The sequence below is a fragment of the Scyliorhinus torazame genome, chromosome 18, assembly GCF_047496885.1.
Source record: "Scyliorhinus torazame isolate Kashiwa2021f chromosome 18, sScyTor2.1, whole genome shotgun sequence".
NCBI classification, from domain to species: domain Eukaryota; kingdom Metazoa; phylum Chordata; class Chondrichthyes; order Carcharhiniformes; family Scyliorhinidae; genus Scyliorhinus; species Scyliorhinus torazame.
Window position 1 is genome coordinate 111911243 of NC_092724.1, and position 22164 is coordinate 111933406.

The 22164-nt window shown below is 50.6% G+C and overlaps 1 pseudogene; it reads right to left on the reverse strand.

Moving 5' to 3' along the window:
- Positions 1–6099: 6099 nt before the first annotated feature.
- Positions 6100–6680, reverse strand: LOC140394752 (nucleosome assembly protein 1-like 1-A; annotated as a pseudogene).
- Positions 6681–22164: the final 15484 nt, after the last annotated feature.

Sequence of the window (22164 nt, forward strand, 5' to 3'; positions counted from 1 at the left end):
CGATGGTATGTGTTAGAAAGCCTTCGGGAGACCTGCGCATCTGCATTGACCCCAAGGATCTCAATAAGAATATAATGTGTGAACACTACCCCATCCCGAAGCGAGAGGAACTCACCAGTGAGATGGCACACGCACGTTTTTTCACCAAGTTTGATGCATCACATGGATTTTGGCCAAACCAGCTGGATGAGTCCAGCAGAAGGCTCTGCACCTTCAACACAACGTTTGGCAGATACTGCTATAAAAGCATGCCGTTTGGCATTGTCTCGGCATCGGAGATCTTCCATTGCATCATGGAGCAGATGATGGAGAGCATTGAAGGGGTTCGTATGTACGTGGACGACATCATCATATGGTCCACGATCCCTGAAGAGCATGTTTCCCGTCTCCAGCAGATATTCCGCCGTGTCCATGTCAATTGCCTGAATCTGAACAGGTCCAAATGTCACTTTGGCATGTCGACACTCAAGTTCCTCGGTGACCAGATCTCTCAGCAGGGCCTGCGCCCGGGCACAGACAAGGTCAAGGCCATCGAAGCCATGAAGGTCCCTGAAGACAAGAAGGCGGTATTGCGCTTACTGGGCATGGTCAATTTTCTGGGCAAGATCATCCCAAACATGGCCTCACACACCACGGCCCTACGAAACCTGGTGAAAAAGTCCACTGCCTTTGAGTGGAAGGCAGCACATCAGGCAGAGTGGTTGGAGCTGAAAGCCAAGCTCACCACTGCACCCGTATTAGCATTTTTCGACCCAGATAGGGAGACGAAGATCTCGACAGATGCGAGCCAGGATGGCATCGGTGCGGTGCTGCTTCAACGCGATGACACTTCTTCCTGGGCACCGGTAGCCTATGCATCGAGGGCCATGACGCCCACCGAAACAAGGTATGCGCAAATAGAGAAGGAATGCCTGCGTCTTCTCACTGGCATTCTCATGTTTCACGACTATGTCTACGGCCTGCCGACATTCACTGTCAAGACGGATCATAGGCCTCTGGTCCACATTATCCACAAGGACCTGAACGACAAGACGTCTCGGTTGCAGCGCATCCTCCTCAAACTCAGAAGGTACGACTTTGACTTAGTGTACACGCCTGGCAAGGAGCTCGTCATCGCTGATGCATTGTCCCGCTCCATCACATTGCCTAGTGAACTGCTGGAAATCATCCGGCAGATTGAATCACAGGTGCAGCTGTGTGCTAGCACCTCCCGGCGTCTGATGCGAAGGTGGTTCGTATCCGTGAGGAGACAGCCAAAGACCCCCTCTTGCAGCGTGTCATGCACCACCTCGCCAATGGCTGGCAGAAAGGACAGTACCCTCAATTTTACAATGTAAAGGACGACCTGACGGTGATTGATGGTATCCTCCTCAAACTGGGCCGGATTGTCATTCCACTCAGTCTCCAAAGCTTGGTGCTCCGCCAAATCCATGAGGGACACCTGGGCGTCGGGAAATGCAGACGCAGAGCCAGGCAGGCTGTCTACTGGCCTGGTATTAGCCAGGACATCTCGAACATGGTCCTCAACTATGCGACCTGTCAACACTTCCAACCAACGCAGAGCAAGGAGATGTTCCAGCAGCATGAAATCGAGACCGTGGTTGGCATCGACCTCTTTTGTGCGAATGGTCGTGACTACGTGTTGATTATTGACTATTTCTCCAATTACCTTGAAGTCGTGAAGTTCTCAGATCTCATATCTCGGACCATCATCAAGGCCTGTAAGGAGACATCCTCCAGGCATGGTATCCCACTCACTGTCATGAGTGACAATGGCCCGTGCTTCAGCAGCCACGAGTGGTCTATGTTTGCCAAGTTACACCATTTCAAACATGTCACTTCCAGCCCACGCTATCCACAGTCCAATGGGAAGGTTGAAAAAGGGGTGCACATTGTGAAACAGCTCATCTGCAAGGCCGCGGATTCTGCTTCTGACAGCTACCTCGCGCTGCTTGCATCCAGGGCGACCCCACTGTCCACTGGCATGTCGACGGCTCAACTCCTGATGAACAGGGACCTGCGGTCGACACTTCCAGCCATACACTTGCCCAACCTGGATCACCTCCCGGTGCTGCAGAAGGTGCAGCAGCTCCGAAACCAGCAAAATCAGGGCTATGATGCTCATGCCACCGATTTGCCCATGTTATCCCCGGCAGACACTGTCAGGATCAAGATATCGGATGGTGGCTGGTCTGCTCCAGCTGTCGTTGTTCGACAGGCTGCACCCGCTCGTATGTTGTATGTATGGCTGATGGTTCTGTTGTGCGACGAAACAGACGTGCACTGCCCGCAACCGCTTTCTTCTCCGTTTCTGTCCGTTGTTTTGCCATCTCCTGATACCTCGAACTACGAGGCCACCAGTCAGGCTTCCATCCCGCCTGTCAAAATGCCGTCATCCCCACCACCACCTCTCCGGCGGTCGACAAAGATCAGACGCAAGTCACAAAGACTGGACTTATGAACATTTGTTTTGTTTGCTATGATATGGTTTCTCACATTAGACAGCTGTCTTCACATGTAAATACATTCACATATGCCACCAATTGTAAATATGTTAATATATGCCACCACATGTAAGCAGCCCAAGAGGTGGGTAGCTCGTGGCCTCAGTGGCCGGGGCACCCAGCCATGGCAGCCGGTATGGGTGCCGGCATGTGGTGCGGGGTGGGGGCTCTGCCACCCTCTGGGTTGGCGTGAGGGTCAGGTTACGGATGTGTGGGATGCAGGTTAGTGCCAAGGGCACAGTGTTGCCTACTCACCCTGGCTGCCCTGAGGAGGTTGTGCAGTTTTTCCCGGCACTACTGGCCGGTCCAGACAGTGTTGCCCATGGTACTGACCTCCTCTGCCACCTGCACCCAGGCATGGCAAATAGCGGCAGCTGGCAGCCTCCTTCCAGGGCCAGGGTACAGGGGCATCTGCCTCTTCTCCACCGCATCCAGGAGGGTCTCCAGCTCGGCGTCGGTGAAGTGACGCTCTCCTTGCTGCCATCATCTTGGCTGGGATGGGGGGTGTGTGTGGGGAGTGGTGAGTATATGCGGCTGCAGTTGTCAGCCTCCTGAGTGTCAATCGCGAAACTGGTGAATCCCACACATTTCTCATTGGAATCGATTGTGTTCCACGTGGCATTGGTGTTAGCCCCTTAACTGTCGCTGAATCGGTCCAGGTTCAGCTCCTGCCCTGGCGCCAACACTTAGTCTCAGGAACGGAGAATCCAGCCCATCAGCTTTCAAAACCTCAGGGTGTTTCAGAGTGCTCAGCAGCCAATTAAATACTTTTGAAGTACAGCCACTGTTTTATGCAAGAAATGTGGCAGCCTGTTTGAGCACAGCAAGCTCCCACAAACAGCAATGTGATGATAACCACACATTTTGTTTCAGTGATGGTGGCGAAGGATAAATATTGGCCAGGCCACCTGGGACGCCTGTGGTCTTTATCAAAAGGTGCAAAGAGATCTTTAGCATCCTTGTGAGAGTGAAGATAGGGCCTTAATTTCATATGTCAACCAAAGCAAGGCACGTCTGACAATACAGGGCAATATAGGGCAGCATGGTCGTGCAGTGGTTAGCACTGGTGCTTCACAGTGCCAGGGTCCCAGGTTCGATTCCCAGCTTGGGTCACTGTCTGTGCGGAGTCTGCACGTTCGCCCCGTATCTGCGTGGGTTTCCTCCGGGTGCTCCAGTTTCCTCCCACACGTCCCGAAATACGTGCTGTGAGGAAATTTGGACATTCTGAATTCTCCCTCTATATATTCGAACAGGTGACTAGGGGCTTTTCACAGTAACTTCATTGCAGTGTCAATGTCAGCCTACTTGTGACAATAAAGATTATTAAATTACAGCACTTCCTCAGCACTGCATTGAAGTATTAGTCTAGATTGTTCAGTGTTATAACCTCAAGCATGAATTGTTATGTTCTGTGTTGTGGTTGCGGTAATGATGCACACAGAACATTTAGTTCTTTATTAGTAAGATAGTTTATTGACAAAATGAGCACGTGGAAAGATAACTGAAGAAACTATGATACAAACGGCAACAATAAGCGAGTTCTCCTGGAGCTACTTCTAATGCGACTGTCCTCTAATACGGCTTACTACCAACTGCCTGATCTCTGGAGCACATGGTGGATCTCTGTCCCCACCTGCTGGTCAGAAGTTGTATATCTAACTATATACATTACTATGCATATGCATATCCCACATTCCCCTTCTTTGGAAATGTGAATGTGTCATGTGAGAGTACCTTTAATAAATGGGTGTTTAAGAAATGCACCTTTAAGAAATGGGTGTTTATTAGTGATGTCAGAGTGTGGGTGGAGCTGGGCTGTCTGTCAGCTTTTTACTTTCATTTTAGGCTGTTTGCTGCAGGGTGTGTTTTGGTTTCGTTTTCAGAGCTGGATCGCTGCAGTCACAGCCAGGTGTATGAGTCTCTCTCCCTGTAATCTAAAAACTGTAAATCGATCCTTTGGTGATTTAAAACTAATAACTGCTCTCAGTAGTGACTTTAACCTAGTGTGCTTTTGTTAAAAGTTCTTTTTTAAGTCTTCTGGATGTTAAAAGGACAGCTTAAGGATTACTTCGTGTTGTATTCCTTGGGGGTTGTATTCAAATTAATGGTTGCTAAGATGTTCACTGTATGTTTTAAAAAGGTTAACTTGAGTTCATAGAATAAACATTGTTTTGCTTTAAGAAATACTTTTCCATTTCTGCTCTACCACACCTGTAGAGAGGGCCATGTGCTCCCCCATACCACAATCAATTAAAAGTTGTGGGTCAGGTGTACTCCGTGATACACTTTGGGGTTCTCTAAACTCTGGCCCATAACAAATGTATCACAAATATAACTGTGCCCTACCAAACATCATATGCATAACAATTTAAATCATGTCACATATACAAATAGAACTGTGCTCTACAAAACATGATATGCATAACAATTTCAAACGTGTCTCGGTACACAGTTCATTACATGTTCAGTCTTTCAGGTTGACAACATCTTCTTGTTGGTCTCCTGAGCATTGACCGAATACGTGATCTAGTTCTATTTTTTGAAAGACCGGTTTTCTGTGTGGTCTTTGAGTCACCAACTCTTTCAGCAGCCTTTTGAAATGATGCGTCCTACTCCGTGTGTGTTCTTGTACATTGGCCTTATTGCCGATGCTCATGTCTTCACTGCCGCGGCTGCTACCCGGCCGACAGGCTGTGTCCTCGACTCTTCTCTTACCCTGCCTTCTTTTTATTATAATAAGTTCTTTCCTTCTCCTTTTCTTCTTAGCTTTAGTACCATCGTCCATGAAGTTGGGACGGTTCACACTCACATCTGTCTGTGCACCTAGAGCATTATTCTTGCCACTGGCCTCAGTCAAGGGATTAGCTGTTTATGGATCTTTTGCTGCAAGAGCTGCATCTAGTCTTCTGCTGAAATAACTGTTTCTGGGTTTTCTGCTATAATGGCTGTTACTGGAGCCTTTGCTGGATTGAGGCGTTTTGATTGATCCATGGCGTTTTCGCTTGAACGCTGTACTGCATACCCATGAACTGGTGAGGCATCTAATGTTGGCATACTTTTGGACGCTTTTGAAGTTGCAGGCAAGTTTGCGACTTCAGGAATGATTTGCAAATCCGGTATCTTAACTAGATCAATGTCCTCAACATTAGGCATTACTTCTTCACTTTGTGTTGTTGGAGAACTGCATGAAGATGTATCCATCTGTTTTTCCTGCAGGTTTTTTGATGGACTGGCCATGAGTACTTGGGAACCCACTGCAGGAACCATTCTGTGGGCATAGAATAATTCGTCGTACTCCCCTGGAGCCAATTTCTCCAAAATGGGGATTATTTCTTCAGTTATCAGTTAGCTGTTCGCAATTGACTTGCTCTCAGCTAATTTGTCTGCTGTTGCAATCTCACTTTCAACCTCTGCACACTCCATTTTGGAGCCTTCACACTCATCGTTCTCCTGCATAGATTGGCTGCTTTTTGTTATCACCCTCTTCACGAATGTCAAATAAACTAAATAAACTTTCTTGGTCTTCTTCTTCTGGTTCATCACCCGCTTCTTCACTTTCCTCATCGTAATCATCATCATCATAATCATCACCTTCCTAATCGTCGCCGTCGTAATCATCATCTGCAATAGCTTTTCCTGTGAAGTATAACACTGCTTGTGGAATTATATGTTCCTGCAAGATGTGCCCAGTATCAAAGTCAGCAGTGAGTCTTGCCGCAGAACTTTCATCCAGTTCCCCATCTTCTGGAACTGCAGGGCTAAAGAAATTGAAGAAAAGGTAATCTGGTACAGTTTCCTAACTGCTCTATCAGTGCATCTGCTTCATTTTGATGGTCTTCATTGTGATGTTTTTTCCTTTCTTCCAGTTGATCTGGCATCCTGTGCATCAAAAATCTGACTCATCAGGCTGCGACTCCATCTTGTATGTTTTTATCACTGCTTCATTTGTGAAGTACTCATTTGGCTCAAACTTAAACTCCAGAGTAAAACTCATTGGCTGTCCAGGATCTGAAAATTTCACCTTTAAGTCTGTAAATGTTTTAAGATAGGCTCATCATGCTCCTATGACAAGTCATAGAGCAAATCCACATTTTTGAAGATTGTTAACCAGAATTCTGGAATTCCTTTTGGCTCCTCCTTTTCTTCATCTTATTGCCATTTGCATTCATCCTCCATCACAGCGCTGTCTGGAATGTACAACAACCCAATGAGCTCAAGTGCCTCACACACTTCCGCTCCGCTGATGGACTCGCGTTCCGTGTGCACAATGGAAAATGATATGGTGTGACTTCTGTTGTGTACCCATGCCTCGATCTAACATGTTCCCAACATTGCAATCTCATTCCCATTGTAGCCTTTCAGTCGTCTTGTTTGATTGACGATTTTCAGTTTAATTCGCAGCCCTTCAAATCTGACAAACTGATAAGGTTGACCCTCGCTCCCATGTCGAGTTTGCATTTGATCAATGTGCCATTCACCATCAATGGATTTGTCCATCTGTCTTCCATGGTATCAGCATCACCATCACTATTGCTGCAACTGGTAAGTGAGACTTCTTTACTTTGCATATTTGGACTCATCATGTCCTCAGTCGAAATCAGATCAACAAAAAACAGGTCTTCAATGCACATCTCATCAAACACGCTGACTGATCCTGTTTGGTCCACTGTTGGGTGTGAAGAACATTGCTTCGCAAAATGATTTGTTCTGCCACACTTGGAACACACCTTCCCAAATTGTCGTGGCCCATGTCGATTGCCGCATCGCTGGCACAAAATGGCAGATCCAGTCTGCCATTCAAAATGGCTGCCCACACTGGGACTATGTTTCAGATTGGAATGCATCACTAAACCTATGGCGCCGGCATCTTCTTCCACATTGGCAGCAAAATGCTTCAGGTTGAGTGTACTAATCTGCTTTACAGCTAGCTCACTTGCATGACAAATCTTGATAGCGGTTTCTAATTGAAGCTCTTCTTCCCTCAGTAACCATGCAAAACCAGTATTAATTTAAATGTATTTAGTGTGTTGGACCGTGCCTCCAGGATGCACCACCCCTCTCAGGCAGAAGTAATGTGGATGCGTTTTACTACAGGTATTTACAAATGGGGACTGGGCACCATGGATGATGAGGGGGATAGAGAGAAGGTAAGCAAAGTTTTTAAACTTTGGGGGGAATAGTGGGGAGGGACTTAGTGACAACTCTGTGGATTCGGGGTGTGCTCCATAAGATCAGGGTGGCCTGGGTCGCACTGCCATTGCTGCACCCATTTGGTACAAGTTACAGGTCCTTGGCTGTTCGCACTGCTGACTGTGTCCTGTAAATGTTCACAGAGCCTCTGGTCATCTGGGAGCCGACCCAGGCCTCTCCTCTGGAAATTCTCAAACCCCAGTTGACCCATCAATGGGATGGGTGTGGCTAAACTCAATCAGTGGCCCATCAGGTGTTGCCACTCCTCAGTTCACTCATCAGAAGTGCAGCCCCAATGCAGGGGAAGCAGGGGAATAGCAGAGATCACCCCAAACAAAGGACACATGCACCATGACCTTTAGCACCCTCCCTGGCACACTGCCCCTCCCAGTGCCAAGGCCTCACCACTATCAGCTAGCCAGCCCTGCACTCTCCAAGCCTGGCCTGCCCACTGTGCCTCTGTTGATCCATCCTGCCCCCGGACAAGTTGTCACAACCTGTGTGTCATACCCAGGAGCCAGATCACACTGCAGCTAAACTCCTAGCAGACTCACACTTCCCTCACTCACCCCCATCTGCCCACACACAAGCCTCTAAGTATGAAGGCGATTGGTGGCACAAGGTGACCCTCCCCACCACACAACCAATGAGGGCACACACAGTAGTCCACACTGACATGGGTTGCGGCAGCCATTCATAACCCTGTTGGCCGGGACGGGTGGTGAGGATAGAGGCTCCCCACATCACAGGCCCAATGCCACTCATGGATGGGGACGGATGCAGTGTGGAAGGCAACATGTCGAGGGGAACGGCTGAGGGGTGAGGGAGGGTGTGTGGGGGAGGGGATATGTGGAGCGTGGAGTTGAAGTGCAATCCAGGGTCACCATGTAGCCTGTTGGGTTTGGATGGACAAGGAAATAACAAGGAAATAACATGTCTTTTCTCCCCCTACAGAGGATGAATTTCGGGCCAGGGATGCTCGCTATCTACCTGGCCGCAGCTGCCATTACGGAGGTTGGAGGCATAGGGGAGGACCCTGCACAAGAGCATGACCCTGCACAAGAGGAGCCTTCCCCAGAGGTGTAGGAGCCTGCCAAAGAGGCTTGAGTGTCGGCCGTCCAACAGGCCGAGGAGGATGTGCAAAGGAGGCGCTGAATTAGGCCACTTGTATACCGTCGGTGCCTGTCCGTCGAGGAGCTGCCGGACCGCGTTTGCCGCTAAAGACTTTGGCTAACCAGGGAGACAATGCGCTACCCTTGCCAGATGGTGGCGCATCTGACACCACAGGTGTGTGAAGGAGGATACGATGGCCGTCAAGGTGACAGTCGCCTTGAACTTTTATGCCTCTGGATCATACCCAGGGTCGAACGGGGACTTATCTGGGATCTCTCAGACATACGTGTGGTGATATACATCATTGTAAGTACACAAAGGGTTAATGTACATACATTACACCTAGCTAGACACTAGAGTGAACACCAGAGACATGACACACAGGCAGTCAACCAATAGGTCAGTAAGATAGGACACGATCAATGGGCATTCACGATACACACAGAGGTGACACTACCACAGGAGGGCATTACACCAACCCATATAAAAGGACACATCACACATGCTCAGTCTCTTTCCAGTGGAGACTCTCAGTCAGTACAGACACAGGGTTGATTGAACATCACTCCCACCACATGGATTGTAGCAGACTGGTTCGTTAGTCTGAGTAGCTATAGCAGGATTAACAGTAGCGTCAAATCCAAGAAGGAGAATTGCTAATTGTTTAATAAACGTGTTAAAAGCTATCTCCAAGTCTGAACCTTCCTTTGTCAGAGTGCACATCAAGGAAGCAGTTTATGCTACGTCAAGAGCATAACAAAACAATACGTACTCAGATGCATCCGTACTGTGATGGATGTCCTATGCGTCTGGGCTGCGGACTATATAAACTTCAATTTGGACCAGGCACACCAGGATGCCCAGGCAACAGGCATCCAGGTGGTGATCAATGGCATACATGCCCCCCTACGAACACTGGCTCATCAGGGTGCCCGTCATCAATTGTAAGAGGTTCCACTCTCTGAATGTACAGTTGATGCGTGACCACCGATCGCACTTCATGCATGTCTGCGTCCGATACCCAGGCAGCGTGCATGATGCATACATCCTGGCAAACCCATCGGTTCCAGCGATTTTGAGATCTTCCCTCGGGTGAGGGGTTGGCTCTTGGATGACAAGGGTTACCCGCTGAGTTCTTGGCTAATGATGCCTGTCCGGAGGCCCCAGACTGACACAGAGACATGTTGTAACGGCGCCCATGCAGCAACCAGGAGCGTCATTGAGCGGTGCATTGGCATCTTCAAAACGTGCTTCCGATGCGTGGATCACTCCATTGGGGCGCTCAAATATAGCCCTGGGGAGGAATGTAACATCATGCTGGCCTGCTGCGTCCTATACAGCATCACACAACAAAGTGGGGACATGCCGGAGGAGGAGGAAGAGGAACGCCGGGCCTCATCTGTCGAGCAGGATGGCGAGGAAGAACTGGACATGCAGTCCAGGCAGGCACGGCAGGCTTCCCAACGTGAGCTCCAGGGCCGCCGCACAAGGGCCAACTTCATCACTTTCTCATTTGCCAACCAGGAGGCCTGTCCAGCATTGGTCTGCCACTCTGTCCCACCACTCCATTCCCACCCCAGCACCCTTCTAACTGATACCCTCCTGCCCCATAGGCACTCACATCCTTCCCTGTCCCTCCTCCCTTCATTCCCATCCCACAACCCCAGTTCTCCCTCCTCCTCCAAGAGTCCTACCAGCATCACCACAGGGTATTGACCGTGCACAGGCAGTATAAAAGTCTGACTCCTGCCTTCAAGAACCCACTGTCTGCTGGGATGAGACCTGCATGGCCATTCCATCTCATGGGCCCGTATATCCACTGGGAGTGGGGGGGGGGGGGGGGCATGGGCGGTTATGATGGTGAGCAGTGATGGGTCATTCACTGGGTAAGCTGTCCTATAAGGCAGCCTCGCTCTTTCCCTGCCACTTCTGACCCCATTCCCTGCCACCTTTGAGGGTGAACCCAGGTGGAACGTTCAAGTGTCCTGGATGCCCTGGCCCGTGACATCCTGTAACACCCACACCACCAACACCCATATCGAGCACGATTCAATTCCCGTACCAGCCTCCCTGAACAGGCGCCGGAATGTGGCGATTAGGGGCTTTTCACAGTAACTTCATTTGAAGTCTACTTGTGACAATAAGCGATTTTCATTTCATTTCATTTCATCCCCCATCTGGCACACACTCTACACCCGACCCAGCCGATTCTCATGGATCCATGTGTGTGCAAGGCATCTGGCCAAAGAGGATAATGCAAGTGTTGGGGTTTGGTGCAGAGTGGAATGTGAGGCAGATGCAGGCACGTGGGTTTTTATTGTCCTCTTGGGGAGTGGGGGTGTGATGTGAGGAGTGAGGGGCAGGAGTGATGCCAGGGAAAGAGCAGTGGTGACTCACCCAAGCTGCCCGAAGGAGGTCCTGCATCTTCTTCCTGCCCTGCGTGCCAGTCCTCTTAGTGAGGCTGGCAGCACTCACTCCCTCGGTCACCTCCGCCCAGGCCCAGTTAACAATAGTGGGCCCATCCTGGGGAAGACCGTGTCCTGCCTCTCCTCCACTGCATCCAGCATCCTGTCAAGGTCCGGGTCCAGGAACCTCGGGGGCCGGTCTCCTTGCTGCCATCTTCTTGGCAGGTATGAGACTTTATGGGGAGTGGAGAGCTTATAAATAGCTCCAGTTGTCAAACTCTCCAGCACCAATTTCAGCCCCAGTAAATCAGGCGCCGGTGGGAATGGGAATTGCTCTCTGTTATAGTACCCTTGGTGGCAATACATCGTGTTCTTTGTCTTTTGTTCCAGAATGGTCCGTTGAATTGATGACAAAGAATCCATCAATCATTAGATTGAAATAAAACTAATTTATTGGAAAACGATTAATTAAATGAGCTACTGAGCTATAGTTAAGAATAAAGTAATATTGAATCTGTCTAGCGGTAATCAATATTCTAGTAGTCACTAATAATATCCTCGTGTTAACTCTCTCTAATCTAATCTACTCCTCGTGCTGTTCTCAGGCTTTCTCCTTTGCTAACTACCCAGCATTCCCTGAGGTCTGATTTATATACTGAGAAATGGTGGTGCCCTCTAGTGTTTGAATTACACAGAGATGTAATAATTAACCCTTCCTAGCTTGCCTATATACATATCATTACACTCTCATTCAAGTGGGCAGGGTGCTGGCCCATAAGGATGTCTTGAATTGCTCCACAAATAGCGCTCCCAATCGTAATGTGAATCCACATGCAAGTCAGTCTCGGCATCAACACTTAGGATGTGATTTAACCACCGTGTTCCGCTCGGCGCGAATCAGTTTGCTATCTAACCGGCCCACTCCCGAAGGCGAGGTCCGGATCTCTCCAAATATGGCGAACATATCATTAATTTGCATTAATTTCCATCTCATTAGCGAGACTGAAGTTGAATGCAACAGGCCTCCTGGGAATTAACCGGCTTTGAAGTGAGAAATCATGTGGGCGTCGTTTAGTGATCCTTATTCAAAATGTGAAGCAATGGCGGCTATCGGGAAGTGAGGAGGTGAGTAGCCATTTCCATTTTCTGGCATGCAGCTGCTTGTCCAGTGCTGGGGTGATGGAGGGGGGTGATTAGGTGGGGGACACTTTCAGAGGGGGTTTGGTTGGAGGTGTCCTTGGTAAGGGGTTGCCCCTGGGCCACAGGGAGGGGCATGGGGGTTGCGGTGATGGTGGTGTGGGTCTTTGTGTCTGTGAGGCATTCAAACCACCCTTTAATATTGAGGACAGCCATAACAGGAGCAACCACAGCTGCAGTCTATCTGTCCCACCAAACAATACCAGAACAGAGCCCTGCTGTGATTTCCTTCCTGAAAGTTAATTTCACCCTCTTTGACTGTGAGCAGCCTCTAGCTTCACGACTGAAGGCTATTTGAACTGAGGAATTCGCCTTGTTAATTGTGTGCGCACTGCACAGCAAAATATTCTCAAGTGGCCTAATTCTGCTCCTATGTCTTATGGTCTTATTATGCAGAACCTCAAAGTGATTGTTGAAACGGTTTTCCGAATCTGGGATCCACCTGCGCTGTGCGAAGTGCATGTTCCATGCTAAAGAAGTGATCTATTTGGGATATTGGGTGGACCAAGGTGGCCTGCTCCTGGTTCCCGAGAAGGTATGGGCAATCAAAATGGCTCCCGCTCTGCATGACGCCACGGAACTTCGCCCTTTCCTTGGATTAGTGAATTATTATGGGCGCTTCATTCCAAATTTGGCTACCAGCCTCGCCCGCCTCCACTTGCTTCTCAAAAAGCAGCAGCCTTGGGACTGGGGCAAGGCCCAGGATATGGTATTTAACAAGATGAAGCAGCAGTTATCTTCCTCAGGGATGTTGAGACCTTTTGACTCCTCAAAGCTGTTGTGATGCTTCACCATATGGCATTGGGCCAGTTTTGTTCCATTTGAATGGACAACGGCTGTGACTATCCGATTGCTATTGCCTCTGGGACGCTGGCTGCGGCAAAAATAAAGTATGTTCAGATGGAGAAAGAGGGTCTGGTTGTCGTATTTAGTGTAAAACGATTTCACCAATACGTCTGTGGCCACCATTTTATTATCATCACCGATCACAGGCCATTGCTAGGCCTCCTCCGTAACGAGAAGGCGACCCCGCGCATAGCGTCTGCAAGGATTCAGCACTGGGCTCTGCTTTTGGCTGCCCAGGGACCCAGGTTGCACATATTAATGTGTTGAGCCGTCTTCCCCTCCAGTTTGAATCTCCGAACCCTCCTACAATGAATGGAGTGATTGTTATCCTGAATTTCATGGGCTCCTTGCCCGTCACTGCTTCGTGCGTTCGTGACTTGGACGCAGATTGACCCAAGATGCAACATCTGGTACCAAAAGGTGGGCAGCATCGGCAGCCAACAAGGGAGTTCAAGGCTTTCTCCTCAAAATTGTCGGAATTCACCATGGAGGACGGCATCCTCCTGTGGGGCACCAGCGTTGTTGTCCCGGCGAAGGGACCGGCTGCCGTACTGAAGGACCCTTCACAACGGACACCCTGGAGTGTCCAAAATGAAGATGCTAGCGAGAAGCTACATGGGCATAGAGACATTAGCCCAGCAGTGCTTCACCTATTGCACAAGATGGAGCTGGAGCGTGGTGACTCTGCGAGCTCTCCCTATCAGATCCCCTTTTTACTTATCTTGCAATTGTTCTAATCTTTTAAAATTTAATTCTAAGACTAACATTATTACTTACCTTGTGTTGCCCTATTATGTATTTTCTTGTATTCCCTTTTCTTTTCAGGTACTTAATGATCTGTTAAGCTGCTTGCAGAAAAATACTTTTCACTGCACCTTGGTATAGGTGTCAATAAACAAAATACAATGTTCCAGGAGCACCAGAAGCTCCCCGTGACAGCACCCCTGCAACCCTGGGAGGGCCGGGATGTCTTTGGGCCCGATTTTGCCGGTCCCTTCTCAGGTTCGATGTTTCTCGTCCTGGTGGAGGCACTCTCAAAGTGGCTGGAGGTCCACAAGATGGCGACGATCACCTCCCGGGCGACCATCGAGCAACTGCGCATTTCTTTTTTCACCACGGAGTCCCTGAGGTACTCGTGACCGATAACGGTACCTCCTTCACAAGTGATGAATTTGCCGCTTTTGTGAAGAGCAACGGGATTCGCCACATCCGCACCGCCTCCTACCATCTGGCATCAAATGGTTTGACAGAGAGGGCTGTGCAGACAGTTAAATGTTGCCTCAAGAAACAGCTCGCTGGACATGAGACTGGCAAGGTTTTTATTTTTAGACAGGACCATTCCACAAGCAGTAACTGGGGTATGTCCCGCCGAGATGTTAATGGGTCATAGACTTTGTACGCAGCTGAGTTTGATTCTGCCAGACATTGGCACAAAGGCGCATCGTAACCAAAATTTGCAAGGCCGTTGCCCAGTTCGACGTCAACCTCTTTGCTGCTCACTGGCTCTCTGGGATTGTCGTCTGTCAAACGGGGCCAGTCTCTTACCAAGTTTGGGTCCGGGGCAATTAATGAAACAACACCTGCATCACAGTCGCTCACGGAGGTTGCTCCCACGGGAAGTTCCTCGGAAGAAACCTGTCCTGGATAATCCGGCTCCATTGGCAAACCAGCCTGCTACGACCCCTCCAGTTCTCTCGATGCCGACATGCCCGACGTTGTGTCATTCTACTTCAGGATGGAGACGCAAGCCTCGGAGGTCTCGGACAGCAACTCTGTAGTTCAGCTGCCTCTTGACGATCGTGAGTCACATTGTTCCTGCCATTGACGGCATTCACCGGAGCGACTTATCTGCCGCATCAGCTCCGTGAGGACTTATCGGAGCTGAAGAGACTCCGACGTCCTCCATCTGCTCCTCCTTCTCTATCTCACCACTCGTCGAGGGGGTCTTCGGACTTTGGGGGGAAGAATGTAATATCCCACATGGGGCCTAGGAGGTGGGAATGCTTGTCTGTTCACAGGTGCTTCCAGGCCTGCTGAGTGTTCCCAGCATTGTCTTATTAAAAATAAAACACAGGAAATTTAAGATATGTCAGAGGATAGAGCTCGGGTCTGACTCAAGGGCATTTCAACAAAGGGATCTCATATGAACATGTTCCACGTCAATGTGTTGAGTTGAAAACATCCCTTGATGTGTTGGGTAGGCTGGGTCGATGTGGACTGCACTTGATGCAGTGTAGCGAGAGACATACCTCCAACACTTGAGAAGATGCAACACGATTTTATTTAACATCTAAACTATTAATAATGTTCAACTGTGGGTTGACACTATGCTGACTTGACTGGAGACATGATACTAGCCTAACCAGACTTACTACCTACCACATCGTGTTTGCACTGGCCAGCTCACTAACTCTGACTGTCCCAGAGGCTGGGTCCCGAGAGAGCGGGAAGAATGGTGCCCTCTGGCTTTATAATGGTCGTGTCCTGTCTGGTGATTGGCTGCTCTGTTCTGTGTGCTTACTGGTCATCCTGTGTGTCAATCACTGCCTATCTGCACCCCATTATATACATAGATGTATATTATGACATACCTTAATGTTCATAGAAATGAAAATGATTTGAGAGACAGTGGGACTGTTGAAAAAGGAGAAAGCAAAACACTTTTGCATGCTCTCTGTGAATTTATCAGTAACTCCCAAATTAGTCACACTGTCTCAATAACCGTCGGTCAAGTTTGTCTTGTGTGGATGGGATGAATACATTCAGATGGTGATACAGCTGGAGTGAGGGATTTGCACAGATTTGCAGGTCCAGCCTAGATTTGCAGCATTTCCTTTTATGGCATTTATAAATGCAGCTGTGCTCATGAAAATCACTGAAAACTGTCATGTTTCACTCAGCTTTTTCGAAACGTTTTACTGTTTAATAAAAACATTTACATGGAACGTAGCCAAATTTGATATCAGGTCTCGTCAGAATGGAGCAAACATCCAACTTCCCGCTTTCTTTCATCCCTGCTGGGAAGTGGAGACATTTAGACCTGGAAATTTGTCATCCATTGAGGAAATTGGGTAGTGATTTGCAGGTTCACCGAAACTTTGCTCAGGTTGCTCTGCAAGGTTTGTGAGGGACCCTCTTGTGGCCACACCATCACATGACAGACAACCAGGGAATGGCAGCAATGACAGCAGGAGGCCACAAGATGGGGCTGAATTCACTCAGGAAGAGATTTTGCAGCATTGTTTTACTGGGATTTTCTCCTCTCTGGTTGTAATCGGGAATGCTGAAGAATTGGAAGATTTGCAGATATCTCAGAGGGTTGTGGGGTTGGAGGAGGTTACGGAGATGGGGTTTGGGAAGTGAGATTGTGGAGGGATTTAAGAACAAATAGAAGAGTTTTAACGTCAAGACGTTGCTTGAGCGGGAGCCATAGTAGGTCACCGAGTGCAGGGTGATGGGGGAGGGGACTAGCTGTGAGTTAACACACAGGCAGCAGAGCTTTAGATATCCCCAGGTTCATGTGGGTGTCCAAAGATGTACAGGTTAGTTGGATTGGCGATGCTAAATTGCCCTTTAGTGTTGAAAGGTTAGGTGGGTGAGGCACGATCAATTTGACTGGAGCCGAAGCTGAATCCAAACTGAGGCTTTCATAGAATTTACAGTACAGAAGGAGGCCATTCGGCCCATCGAGTCTGCACCGGCTCTTGGAAAGCGCACCCTACCCAAGCCCAGACCACCCTATCCCCATAACCCAGTAACCCCACTGAACCAACACTAAGGGCAATTTTGGACACTAAGGGCAATTTAGCATGGCCAATCCACCTAACCTGCACATCTTTGGACTGTGGGAGGAAACCGGAGCACCCGGAGGAAACCCACGCACACACGGGGAGAACGTGCAGACTCCGCACAGACAGTGACCCAGCCGGGAATCGAACCTGGGACCCTGAAGCTGTGAAGCAATTGCGCTAACCGCTATGCTACCGTGTATCAGATATTTATTAGTATCAGATGTGTGGCCTCCCACAGCAGCTGGCAAAATGGCTGTGAGCTGGAGGCCACGCATATTTATCACCTGCCTCCTGGGCGGAGCTAGCATGCAGGGGCCACAGGTGAACCTGTGGTGCAGGTTCTACCGTACAACCCCTAATATCAGAACACAGTGGTTTACCACATTCACCCCCTGTTAAAATTGAGTCCGGCGGGGGTGGTGGATAACTATATACAATTAGCAATTTTTAATATTTACAGAGCAGTAAAAAAAAATGTCTCTTGGCATCCGGCGGGCCGGTCAGAGGTTCAGCCGGTCCGGTGCCTTGATGGTCCTCAGAGATCGACGAAGTGGTGACAGCGATGTTGATGCTGTTGTGGTCGAAGTTGACTCCGGGAGCGTGCCAAAATCCTCTTCATCAGTGGGGGTGGGCAGGGGGAGGACGGACGGTCCAAGGGGGCGTGATGGGGGCGGTGGGGGAGAGGAGGGGGGCGCCGGGGGCGACGGAGGTGGTGTGGCGGTGGAACCTGCTGGTGCCAGGTCCCTGAGGGAGACGGTATCCTGGCGGCCGTCGGGGAACGCCACGTAGGCGTACTGTGGGTTTGCATGGAGCAGGTGCACCTTTTATACCAACGGATCCGCCTTGTGGAGCCGCACATGTTTACGGAAAAGCACGGTTCCCGGAGCGGTAAGCCAAGTTGGGAGCAATACCCCGATGTAGACTTCCTGGGGAAGGCAAAAAGACGTTGATGCGGTGTACTGTTAGTAGCAGTGCAGAGTATTGAGCGAATGGAATATCGTGCATCGGGGATGGCCTCTTGCCAGCGGGAGGCCGGGAGATTCCTGGACTGCAGGGCCAGCTGGACGGCCATCCATACCGTCCCATTCTCCCTTTCTACCTGTCTGTTTCCCCGGGGGTTGTAGCTCGTCGTTCTGCTGGAGGCGATATCCCTGCTGAGCAGGAACTGACGTAGCTCATCACTCGTGAATGAGGATCCCCTGTCACTGTGGATGTAGGCGGGGAAGCCGAACAGAGTGAAGGTAGAATTAAGGGCTTGAATGACGGTGGCAGACATCATGTCGGGGCAATGGATGGCGAAGGGAAACCGGGAGTATTCATCGATCACACTGAGGAAATATGTATGTCGATCGGAGGAGGGGAGCGGGCCTTTGAAATCCACGCTGAGGCGTTCAAAGGGCCGGGAGGCCTTCATCAGGTGCGCGCGGTCCGGCCGGTAGAAATGCGGCTTGTGCTCCGCACAGACCTGGCAGTCCCTGGTGATTGTCCTTGCTTCCTTGATGGAGTAGGGCAAATTTTGTGCCTTAATGAAATGGTACAACCGAGTGACCCCTGGGTGACAAAGGCTGTCGTGCAGGGTCCGGAGTCGGTCTACTTGTGCGCTGGCACTTGTACCTCGGGATAGGGCGTCTGGGAGCTCGTTGAGTTTGCCAGGGCGATAATTAATCTCGTATGTAGGGGCAGCACGGTAGCATTGTGGTTAGCACAAATGCTTCACAGCTCCAGAGTCCCAGGTTCGATTCCCAGCTTGGGTCACTGTCTGTGTGGAGTCTGCACGTTCTCCCCGTGTGTGCGTGTGTTTCCTCCGGGTGCTCCGGTTTCCTCCCACAGTCCAAAGATGTGCAGGTTAGGTGGATTGGCCATGCTAAAATTGTCCTTAGTGTCCAAAATTGCCCCTAGTGTTGGGTGGGGTTACTGGGTAATGGGGATAGGGTGGAGGTGTGGGTTTGGGTAGGGTGCTCTTTCCAAGAACCGGTGCAGACCCGATGGGCCGAATGGCCTCCTTCAGCACTGTAAATTCTATATAGTTATTCTATATAGTAATAAAGGTGGAGAGCTCAATTCTCCACCGCAAGATATTATCATTTTTGATCTTGCCCCGCTGTGTGTTGTTGAACATGAAGGCTACCGACCGTTGGTCAGTGAGGAGAGAGAATCTCCTGCCGGCCAGGTAATGCCTCCAATGTTGCACAGCCTCGACGATAGCCTGGGCCTTCTTTTCAACGGATGTGTGCCGAATTTCGGAGGCATGGAGGGTGCAGGAAAAGAATGCCACGGGCCTGCCTGTCTGGTTGAGGGTGGCGGCAAGGGCGACGTCCAATGCGTCGCTTTCTACTTGGAAACGAAGTGTTTCGTCTGCAGCGTGCATTCCAGCTTTGGCAATATCAGCTCTGATCCGGGTGAAAGCCTGTTGGGCCTCGGCCGTCAGGGGGAAATGAGTGGACTGTATGCGTAGGCGGGCCTTGTCCGCATAGTTTGGGACCCACTGCGCGTAATATGAGAAGAACCCCAGGCAGTGTTTGAGGGCCTTGGGGCAGTGGGGGAGGGGGAGCTCCATGAGGGGGCGCATGCGGTCGGGATCGGGCTCCAGAACTCCGTTCTGGACCTCATAGCCGAGGATGGCTAAGCGGTTTGTGCGGAACACACACTTCTCCTTGTTATACGTGAGGTTGAGGAGAGTGGCGGTGCGGAGAAATTTAGCGAGGTTGGCGTCGTGGTCCTGCTGATCATGGCTGCAGATGGTCACATTGTCTAGGTATGGAAACGTGGCCCGCAGGCCGTACCGGTCGACCATTCAGTCCATCTCCCTTTGGAAGACCGAAACCCCATTGGTGATGCCGAAGGGGACCCTAAGGAAGTGATATAGCTGGCCGTCTGCCTCAAAGGCGGTGTATGGCCGGTCCAATTTACGGATGGGGAGCTGGTGGTAGGCGGATTTCAGGTGTACCGTTGAGAAGACCCGGTACTGTGCAATCTGGTTAACCATGTCAGATATGCGTGGGAGGGGGTACGCGTCGAGCTGTGTGTACCTGTTGATGGTCTGGCTGTAGTCCACGACCATTCGTCTTTTTCCCCCAGACTTAACCACTACCATTTGAGCTCTCCAGGGGCTGTTGCTGGCCTCGATGACGCCCTCCCGAAGCAACCGCTGGACCTCGGACCTGATGAAGGCCTTATCCTGGGTGCTGTACCGTCTGCTCCTGGTGGTGACGGGTTTGCAATCTGTAGTTAGATTGGCAAAGAGGGAAGGAGGATCGACCTTAGGGTCGCGAGGCCGCACACAGTGAGGGTGGTAATGGTCCGCCGAATTTAAGACTCAGGCTCTGGAGGTTGCACTGGAAGTCCAGGCCGAGGATAAGTGCAGCGCAGAGGTTAGGGAGGACGTAGAGGCGAAAGCCGTGGACCTCTACGCCTTGGACTGTGAGCGTGACCATGCAGTACCCCCGGATCGCTACACGATGGGATTCGGAGGCCATGGAGATACTTTGATTGGTAGGGTGTACCTTAAGGGAGCAGCGCCTTACCGTATTTGGGTGTACAATGCTCTCGGTGCTCCCTGAGTCCAGTAGACAGGAGGTCACTTGGCCGTTGACTTTCACGCTGGTGGATGCGTTGGTCAGGTTATGTGGTCGGGACTGGTCGATTGCCATGGAGGCGAGCCGTGGTTGATCGTCGGGTAATGAGGCGGCCGTTGAGTTGAGGTCCTGGAAAGCCGTTGGTAACCATGTGCTGCGGGGTGGACAAGATGGCGGCGCCCAGAGATCCTGGGGATTACAAAATGGCGGCACCCATGGAACGCACGTTGCGAGGGTGGAGCAAGATGGCATCGCCCATGAAATGCACGTGTTGTGCGGGGGAGAAGATGGTGGCGCCCACTGGTCGCACATGGCCTGGGGAGGGGAGGAAGATGGCGGTGCCCATTGTCCGTGACCGGGGTGTGTGGTGGGGGCGGCCGCTGAGTGGGCCTGGCACACCGCAGCGAAGTGGCCCTTCTTCCCGCAGGCCTTACAAAGGGCGGCACGGGCCGTGCAGCGTTGGCGGGGGTGTTTTTGCTGGCCGCAAAAATAGCATCGGGGCCCCCCGGAGATCACTGGCTGGCCCGTAGTGCAGGCGTATTGGATGTGCAGCACCCCCGCTTGGGTGGCTGCCTGTGGGGCCCATGAAGCATAGGAGGAGTGGGCTGCACGATTGGGGACGTAGGACTGGACATTGTGCAGGGCGACTGTCATGGAAAACGCTAGTGTTTTAGTCTTTGCGAGGTCGCGCGTGGCCCCTTCCAGGAGCCGCTGCCTGATAACATCAGAACCAATCCCAGTTACAAAAGCATCCCGCATAAGGAGATCTGAGTACTCCTTAGCTGTAACGTCCTGGCAGTCACAGTCCCGAACTAGTGGGATCAGGGCCCTCCAGAAGACCTCGATTGACTCACCAGGTAGTTGAATACGCGTTGCGAGCACGTGTCTGGCGAAGAGCGTGTTCGTCTTCTGTTCATAATTTTCTTTGAGTCGAGTCATGGCATCAGCGTAATTGGGCGCATCCTGGATCAGCGGGAAGACTTTGGAGCTGAGTCTGAAGTACAATATTTGAATCTTCTGAGCCTCTGGAACAGGGGTCGGCGCCGCATTGATATACGCTTCAAAATAAGCTAGCCACTGCTGAAAGTCCTTTCTGGCGTCGCTTGCGTGTGGATCCAGCTGCAGGCGATCTGGTTTAATCCGTCCATCTTCTGAGTCTGATACTAATAAATTGAGGCACGATCAATTTGACTGGAGACGAAGTTGAATCCAAACTGAGGCTTTATTAGTATCAGATGTATGGCCTCCCACAGCAGCTGGCGAAATGGCTGCGAACTGGAGGCGCCGCCTATTTATAACCCGCCTCCTGGGCGGAGCTAGCATGCAGGGGCCACAGGTGAATCTGTAGTGCAGGTTCTACCGTACAACCCTTAATGTCAGAACACAGTGGCTTATCACAGTGGGGTTGCAGGGTTACAGGGATAGGGCAGGTGAGTGGGACGAGGTAGGGTGCTCTTTCAGAAGGTCGGTGCAGACTCGATGGGCCAAATGGCCTTGACATCTGTCGCAGTCCTTTAGGACTCCACTAGTAGGAGAAACTAGA